The sequence below is a fragment of the Sipha flava genome, unplaced genomic scaffold (genome assembly GCF_003268045.1).
Source record: "Sipha flava isolate LNK unplaced genomic scaffold, YSA_version1 76_pilon_pilon, whole genome shotgun sequence".
Lineage (NCBI taxonomy): Eukaryota > Metazoa > Arthropoda > Insecta > Hemiptera > Aphididae > Sipha > Sipha flava.
The window spans coordinates 2552938-2560987 of NW_020273616.1; the positions used below are offsets into that span (position 1 = coordinate 2552938).

The following is an 8050-nucleotide window of genomic DNA, read 5'->3' on the forward strand; positions in this document are numbered from 1 at the left end:
TACACAGAAAACGCTGTTACTATAAATATGGTGAGCCTCCAAGATAGTTTAAAATCATGCTATTTCATTCGTGGCCTTTAAACGTTCGCAAACCATCATTCGAATTAAACGTGATACGTAATTTATCTCACCGACTGATTGTCTTGTTTTCCTATTAGAATCAAATGCAATTTGAATTCAAATAATTTCATTCGGCCGCCAAGTTTAATTTTAATACTGAATTATATCATGTTTCCGATAAACGCTGATAATACGATAAAATATTCTTAAATACAAGCTTGAATACAAATAGTCAATTAGGAGATAAAAAAAATAAATAAGATTTGTATAAATTTATAGTAGTCGAATGTATAGGTGAATGGATGTTCTTACATGAGACCAAGCAGGTATAAAAAAAAATACATTTATCAGTTAATAGACTGTAGAAATAAAAATAATAAAAACATCATATAATATATTCCATAAATTAATAAATATATAATAATTGTTGAATATTATATAATACAATTTTCTGTATCATTGTTATCAGTAAAAAAAAATTGTAAATATTTCGTGTGTTGAAAAATCGAATTTTTATCGATAAGATTTATCTTTATGTGATGCCTGTCGTACTGATTGTTAGGCGTGTTCCCTCATTCGTCAAACAAATACGGAATACTATTATCAGCCTGTATGTATTTTCCCGATATTTCATATACATTTTGCTTTAAGTGAAGTGTATTTGAAGATGTAGTTGATAATATTAGTAGACATTTTACTTATCAACGTAAATAGTTAGTTATGTACGTTTCAAAAACAAAAATAATTGATCAAAAGAAGTAAAATAACTAATATAAAACAATATCTAACTATCCCAAATCGGAAAAGTTGGATAATCACAAAAATATTTCCACCGTATAGGAATTAACACATTATATTTGTAGGAACTAACGTATGTAATTGTTTAGCTACTACGCTCATGGAGAAATTTACTATTCCCCGAAAATTCATGCACTTTGATTTTGTGTTCAATAAAAACCTCTCAAAAATAATATATATATAATTAATTAATAAATATTACGTGGATATTAATTATATAAAGTTATCAAATTTGTTAAGTATTTGGTAAAAATAATCTGATCATATGAACAATTTTAAAACTACTTAACTTTTAGTCAAAATGTTACAAGCTTTTTAACTTAAGCATATTGTATTATAATAGCCTTCAGAAATTATCTATACATTTATATTTGAAGCAACACGAAAGTTTCAATTTCATATTAAGATTAATTATTAGTATGTTCTAATTATTAGAATATACTAACAATTAATTAAAGTTTAATAGAAATATTTGACACCCAAATAAATGTAAACAGCTATTAACTAAAATACTACTTTGTTTAATTGTATTAGAAAATATTGAATCTTAGCTGCATAGTTAAATATAACGTCTACAACAGAATTACAGTAGACAGGTATGGTTGATGTAAAGCTAAGAAATCAACCCTTGAATGATGATTATATATTAAGGATTCCGAAATAAATGTATTTTTGAATATAAAATTGTATTTTATACTTTTTTACCATAATAATACAGATTTTTTAATTCAGTAACGTGTTCCATGACAGGTGGATACACGAGTGAACAATTACAATATACACTACGACATTTTAAAACGATACATTAAAAGTTAAATCTCGTTGTTATAAATTTGTTTAGTTAGTGTTAACTGATTTTCATTAAAAGCACATTATTTGAAAATAATTCTCATAACGATACTAAATATTAAAGTATTATTCAAATATTTCTCTTGATTTAAGTACGTTGCGGTAGTTTTAATGATCATTAAATATACATTAGATTTGTTCCAAACAAAGTTTAGCGAAAAACGAAACGTCATACGTATCTGACGTATCTTGCGAAGAGGAAATTGTATTAGCATGATTTTTGTGTTCCATACTTTGAGCGTTGATTCATATCTATCGGATAAAATGCCAACTAATTACCTACCTCGAGTAGATTTTATAATGTCAGCATAATCAAAATTGAACATAATCAAAAGAATCTTCAACAAATTAATCAAAACAAAAAGCCATGCCACACGACATGTGATGTTATAAAAGTGTATATAATATTTGTAATATTTTGTGAATGTAACCGTGCGGCAATAATGCATCTCCCGTCAGCAGAATTTCTGTGAAAGTCAAATGCTTTTATGTAGAATTCTGATTGCTTATTAGCAAGTGGAAATAAAAGTAAAAACCATACATACCGTATACGTGGAATACGTATAAATAACTATTATCGAAGATATATTGCTATGGTGTAAAAATAAAATGAATATTAAAGCATTTTTATTTTTTTGGTAAAAAAAAATTCAAAGTGATTTTCTTGAAAAAAATCAAATGAAAATACAGATATCGGGCTAAGAGTGGAAAAAAATGGTTTTAAAATATATGAAAATATAATGAAATATAATGGTTAACGGCATATAATGAAAAACAAAAGGGAAAATTATTGAGTGAAATATAGGAGTGGTGGCAGAGCACTATGTGTCTATTAAAAATCAATATTTAATTTAATAATCATCAAATTCGTAAAACAATTTTCAATTGCAGGCACACAGTTTCAATTTCTTTACTGAGTTAGTAAGACACGGATTTTAAGTGCTCGTAAAGACAACGTTCAGCCGAGTACCTAAACTATATTTTAACATTGGTAACGGTAGAATTTCTACCAATAGGAAATATATTTTTTTCTCGTACAGGTTAAGAGTACAATCAATTCAATTCCAGCACTTTTAAAGTATTCAAGTTAAAAAATAAATACTAAAAAAGAGAAAAAATTGTGACATTATTATTGTGGATTATAAAAATAATATTCAAAATTATTGAAAATTGTGCACTTCCGTTTAATAACATTAACGAATTGAAAACACTTTTAATAAGAGTGTTTCTTTAAATTTTATATAACTGCTATATTTTATCATTGCATTTATATGTACACTAACTAAATTGTCTAGTATCGCTCAGGTAATTTTAAACTATTTTAATATCAATATTTATTTTTCCGTCGAAAACATTTTACATTGAAAAAAGCCTAAAATATTCCAGTGATATTTATTTTTTATTTATTCGTATATACTAATGTTCATAATCCGCATTTGATAGTTATTAAAATCATACATTTACTATGAAATCAAATACTTTCTAGATAAACATGTATATATGAAGCCAGGATACCTAAAACTTTTTCGACCATAAAAAATTTGATTTTTGAAAAATCCTTTTTTATCATATCTATAAATAATAATGAAGCACATTCCCAAAAAATATAATATAAATCGATAAGTAGTTTTGGCGGAATGCTGATCAGTCATTAAATGAGTGGTGGTTGAAAAACTATTATGGATAGATTATTGTTTCAACGTATTATTAATTCGTAGTGCTCATTTAAATGTTCGATGGGAATATCAAAGAATTTCAGTATTATAAAATACGACGAAGCGAATAGTGAAATATTGCATACAATTGATCGATAAATAATGTATAGAAAAATATTAATTATATATATATTTATAGTATGTATTACTAGATATACGATTGATATCGTTTATCAATAACGTATATGTATTATTAATAATTCATAAATAATAGCTTAATTCGATATTATTTTCGGGTTGATCACGCACGGCTTAAAAATAAGTTTGGTAAATTACATCAAAACTGAAATATCAACTTGAATCATCTGTATGTATAATATACACCGGGATTATATCTAAAGAAGATGGTATTTTATAAGAGATTTCGAGATTTCGTTATTCGTTAGTATAAATTCGCACAATGTAGGTACTCGTAACCGCGATTGATAATATCCGGTAAAAGTAAAAGAAAAAAAAATGAATTAAAAACCTTTGTTGCAAAAGTGTCCTGAGGAAATAAATCAACTTATAAACGATTGGATTCTGTGATTTAGTACTTCATTGACATGTTTTATCGTATCATAGACGGAAATTAAATATTTTATTTGGATGAAAACCACCCTCTCACATGAAATTTTTAAAAAAAAATAAAAGCCTTGTTAAGGTAAAAATGATTGAATTTCGATTGACAATAACTGTCACAATTATTGTACATACATTTATATGATTTTTTTCACCATCCACATAGATATTTTAATAAAAATAATGATTATTTGAAAATCATTTTTTTAATTTGACTAGTTTATTGTCAGATTCGTTTCGTACATAATAAAATTCCTACTCATTATCTTGCAATAACTATTTATTATACCATGACAACGATAAAATTATATAATCCACATTTTTTTAATGTTTAATTTAAATGCACGTTCGATCGTGAACTCGTCAACTGGTTTGTCTAAAGGGCTATTAGCCAACATTGATTTGTTTTCTGGAAACAATGAAAACATTTTGACGCCATCATTTCATAAGAAACTGTTACACCAATGTGTCCAAAACACGACTGAATGAGATACTGAATTTGACAACTAGTAAAATTTGCAGAACTCGTTAAACGTCAAAGTAAAAATAAGTAATAAGTTGTATTATAACTTTCATAGTTTTATGTGACGTGACAGTTTATGGTTAATGTAATTGATTAGATATATTTATAATTGTTAATTTCCAATCCTTTTGAAAATGTATTAAGAAAAATATTCACGTAAAATTATTTTTATTAAAATTTATTATAAAACAAATCTATGTATAACAATGTATCCTTATAGAATATAATTCCTGGTTATATACCTACTGTAAAATATATTGTACAACATGATTTATTTATATATCGTATATTTCAAAAACATGGGAAGAATATTGAACTACAAAAAAAATTTAGTTTATTTTATTATAATTTTTTAACCACCTACTTGCAATAATTGAATTATCACTACTAGGGATCCGTTTCTATTTTTATTTAATATGGTGCTCAATAGAGTAAATGGTTAATTGAAAAAAAAAACAATTTATTGGAATACTGAGCGTTGGGAATTCATCTCTTCTCGCCTGCCTCAATGGTCTGCAAGGCAACACAGAGTTGCATTGTTGTTTACAGTCCAAATGCAATAATAAATCACGGTATCCTGGTAAACTCATCGGAGTGGAACTTTTTAACCGAAAAGTGTTTGTCACTGGTAAGAATTTTAAGTCTCTATAACGAGAAAATAAGAAGCAAAAATATATTACCGTATTCAACACATATGAATCGTTCAATGTTTGAATATCCTGTATTAGAATAATTGAGATGATATGTTTAGTATACTTTATACATTTCTTAACTCGTTCTATTTCTCGAAATTATAAGCAGCAATAAATTTATCTCTCTTCTCGTATAGGAATTTAGTGATGACTATTACAACCGTTGAGTTCGAAATCAAACCATCGGTGGCACCTAAGTGAAGCTATATACTCATCAAATTGGCCGTGATAACAAAACGAACGATAAAGTTTATGTCACGTTCAACGGATTCAATCATCTTAAATGTTTTTATAATTACAATTGATTATTTTATTTATAAGGAATAAGGTCATTTTTAGTGCAAATTGGACAAAAGACATCCTGTTCCGGTTATCACACTAATCAACGCTGAGGAAGTTTATTGAACGAGCTTGTACTTGAAAGTGGATTAAATATTTTTAGTTAATGTTTCAACTATCGTGTATTACCATATTTTTTATATACTTTTTCAAACTTTTTTGTCCATTATGTCATACAAATTTGATATGCCATAAATGCGTAACTTTTAACAAGTATTAAGCGGAACAGGTGAATAGGTGAATACAAATTTATCAATTGGTAATGATTTATATGAATATAATAATTATTATAATTTTTTTTTAAACATAGAATGTAATTATTTGCATTAGTACTACGATAAAAATAACGAAATGTAAATATTATCAATATCTTTTTATATATGTTTACCGCAGAATAAATGTGGATTAACAAAAAAAAAAAAAAAACATTTAACTTTTACGTCCGTAACGATTGTAGTTTTTAACGAAATTCAATATATTCTTGTCGTCTGCGATCATAACATAAAATAACAGTAAACAAATAAAATCGGTAGTCGAAAAAATGTGAAAAATTTAGTACTAAACGGAAACTATTCGATAAGTATCTGGAATGAATAAAAAAGGCATTTATCGAGTAGATGCTTGATTGGATTATAAATAATCATGTCCATTTTGCGAATATTTGTAAAACCAAATATTGTGTCCATTCATACGAACGGTGTGTTTGTTTGTGTGTGCGTGTATGTATGTGTGTGTGTGTGTATCTCACGGCGATTTATTGTTAACACGTAGCATATTACAACCCGTTCCGGATTTCCGCAAAGGCAAACAAAGTTGTTGCCCAAAGGCTCCAACCTTGAGGGCAAGTAGACCCATATTATTTAATAGACGTATAAACGAAAATATAATTTATATGTATTTAACAGATTAAATCTTACTTGTTTATTGTAAAAAATAAATATGATTATTATAATCTTGGGAAAAACCATAATATTATAAGTAATTTAATTTTACTCTTTGGTTACCGGATATTATTAAAATGTAACAACAGTTGTGGCCGTTCACATTACAGGTAATTATCATAGAAGAAAGCTTGTCACGAGTTTTTATAATACTATACTTATTAATTATGTAATAAGCGCAATCTTCGTTATAATTTTTTTATTTTTTATTTAAACACGTTAATGTTTAAGAAAAAAGTGTTTTTATTTTTTCATTAAGTAATAACATGGTAATTCACTCCAGAACTTACTAACTTACTATGAGGGTGGGGGAGGTCAAATATCGGTTTGGACCTGATCAAACCACATGAATATGATGTGAATAATACAATCACGGATAAGACGTCAAAGGAACCGTGGTCCATTGAACACTATCGTTTGTTATCGATTGATATCAGTATAATATGGTTTTATAACATAAATTCAGTTTCAAAACGTATGATAAATCATCGTGAACACATTACAGTTAATGCTTTTTTGACTGTCTTTTTGTCGTCTTGTATATTTTAATTATTCTTTTCACCCGATGACACGCACAAAACAAAATAATAATTTATTTAAGCGATGAATGATACGATGGCATTAACTGCACCAATCAGTAAATACAGTAATCCTTCGTTATCCGCGGTTGGGTCCACGATAACATATTTTAATGGGATTGCGATAACGTTTTACCGTTATTACATGAACACTGTAGAAATTTATTTTTGACAATAATTGTAGATAATTGTTGTTTTATCGCTATAGGTATAACACATATACATTATACATACTTATACTTATTGCAGATAAAACACAAAAGGTTACCTGCACGATTAATAATCGTCAATTGTTCAGTTGTAAAATGATATTTGTGCGTGACACGAGTACAGTAGTGTTTAATAAATTTAGTAGTGAAAATATTTTTAAATGGCTTCTCGATGTAAAATGTCAATAAAAAAAGAGAAGAAATATTTTATTACTCGTTCACAAAATTGAAATTTTGAACAAATTAAAAAGTGGTGATACTGAAGCGTCACTTGCTAGAACGTAAAAAATGAATGAACCTAGTATTCGAGAAATACGTAAATTAAGAAACAACACGATAGATAATAAATAAATTATTTGTAGTAATTAAAAATTATTAATTGATTAATAATTAATTTTTAAAATTAAAAAAAATTAAACCTAACCACCCTTTTTACATTGATTTATGGTCTCGTTATCCACGGATTCACTATCCGTGCAGGTTTGCTGGAACGTAACCTTCGCGGATAACGAGAGATTACTGTATGAAAAATCAAGCACAATGTTTATACAAACAGAAGTTTCGGTTCATTGTAGATTTGTATTTTTTTTTTTTCGATTTTATCTAAAATATCATACTTTTGTCGTGAAAGATTCTCTTTGTCCAAAAGAATACTGACGATTTAAGCGCACGTATTATATATTATATAAGATAGAAATTGTGCTTAGTACAATAATATAACAATTCATTAAAAATGTAGTTGTTTTGGATCTATTATTATCATAAATATAAAGATAATCAGTAAA

General features: G+C 26.9%; 1 protein-coding gene across 3 annotated transcripts in view; it reads right to left on the bottom strand.

Annotated features, from left to right (window-relative positions):
- Positions 1 to 8050, bottom strand: part of LOC112692718 (acid sphingomyelinase-like phosphodiesterase 3a) — a 279185-nt gene that overhangs the window by 156184 nt on the left and 114951 nt on the right. The window lies entirely within an intron of this gene.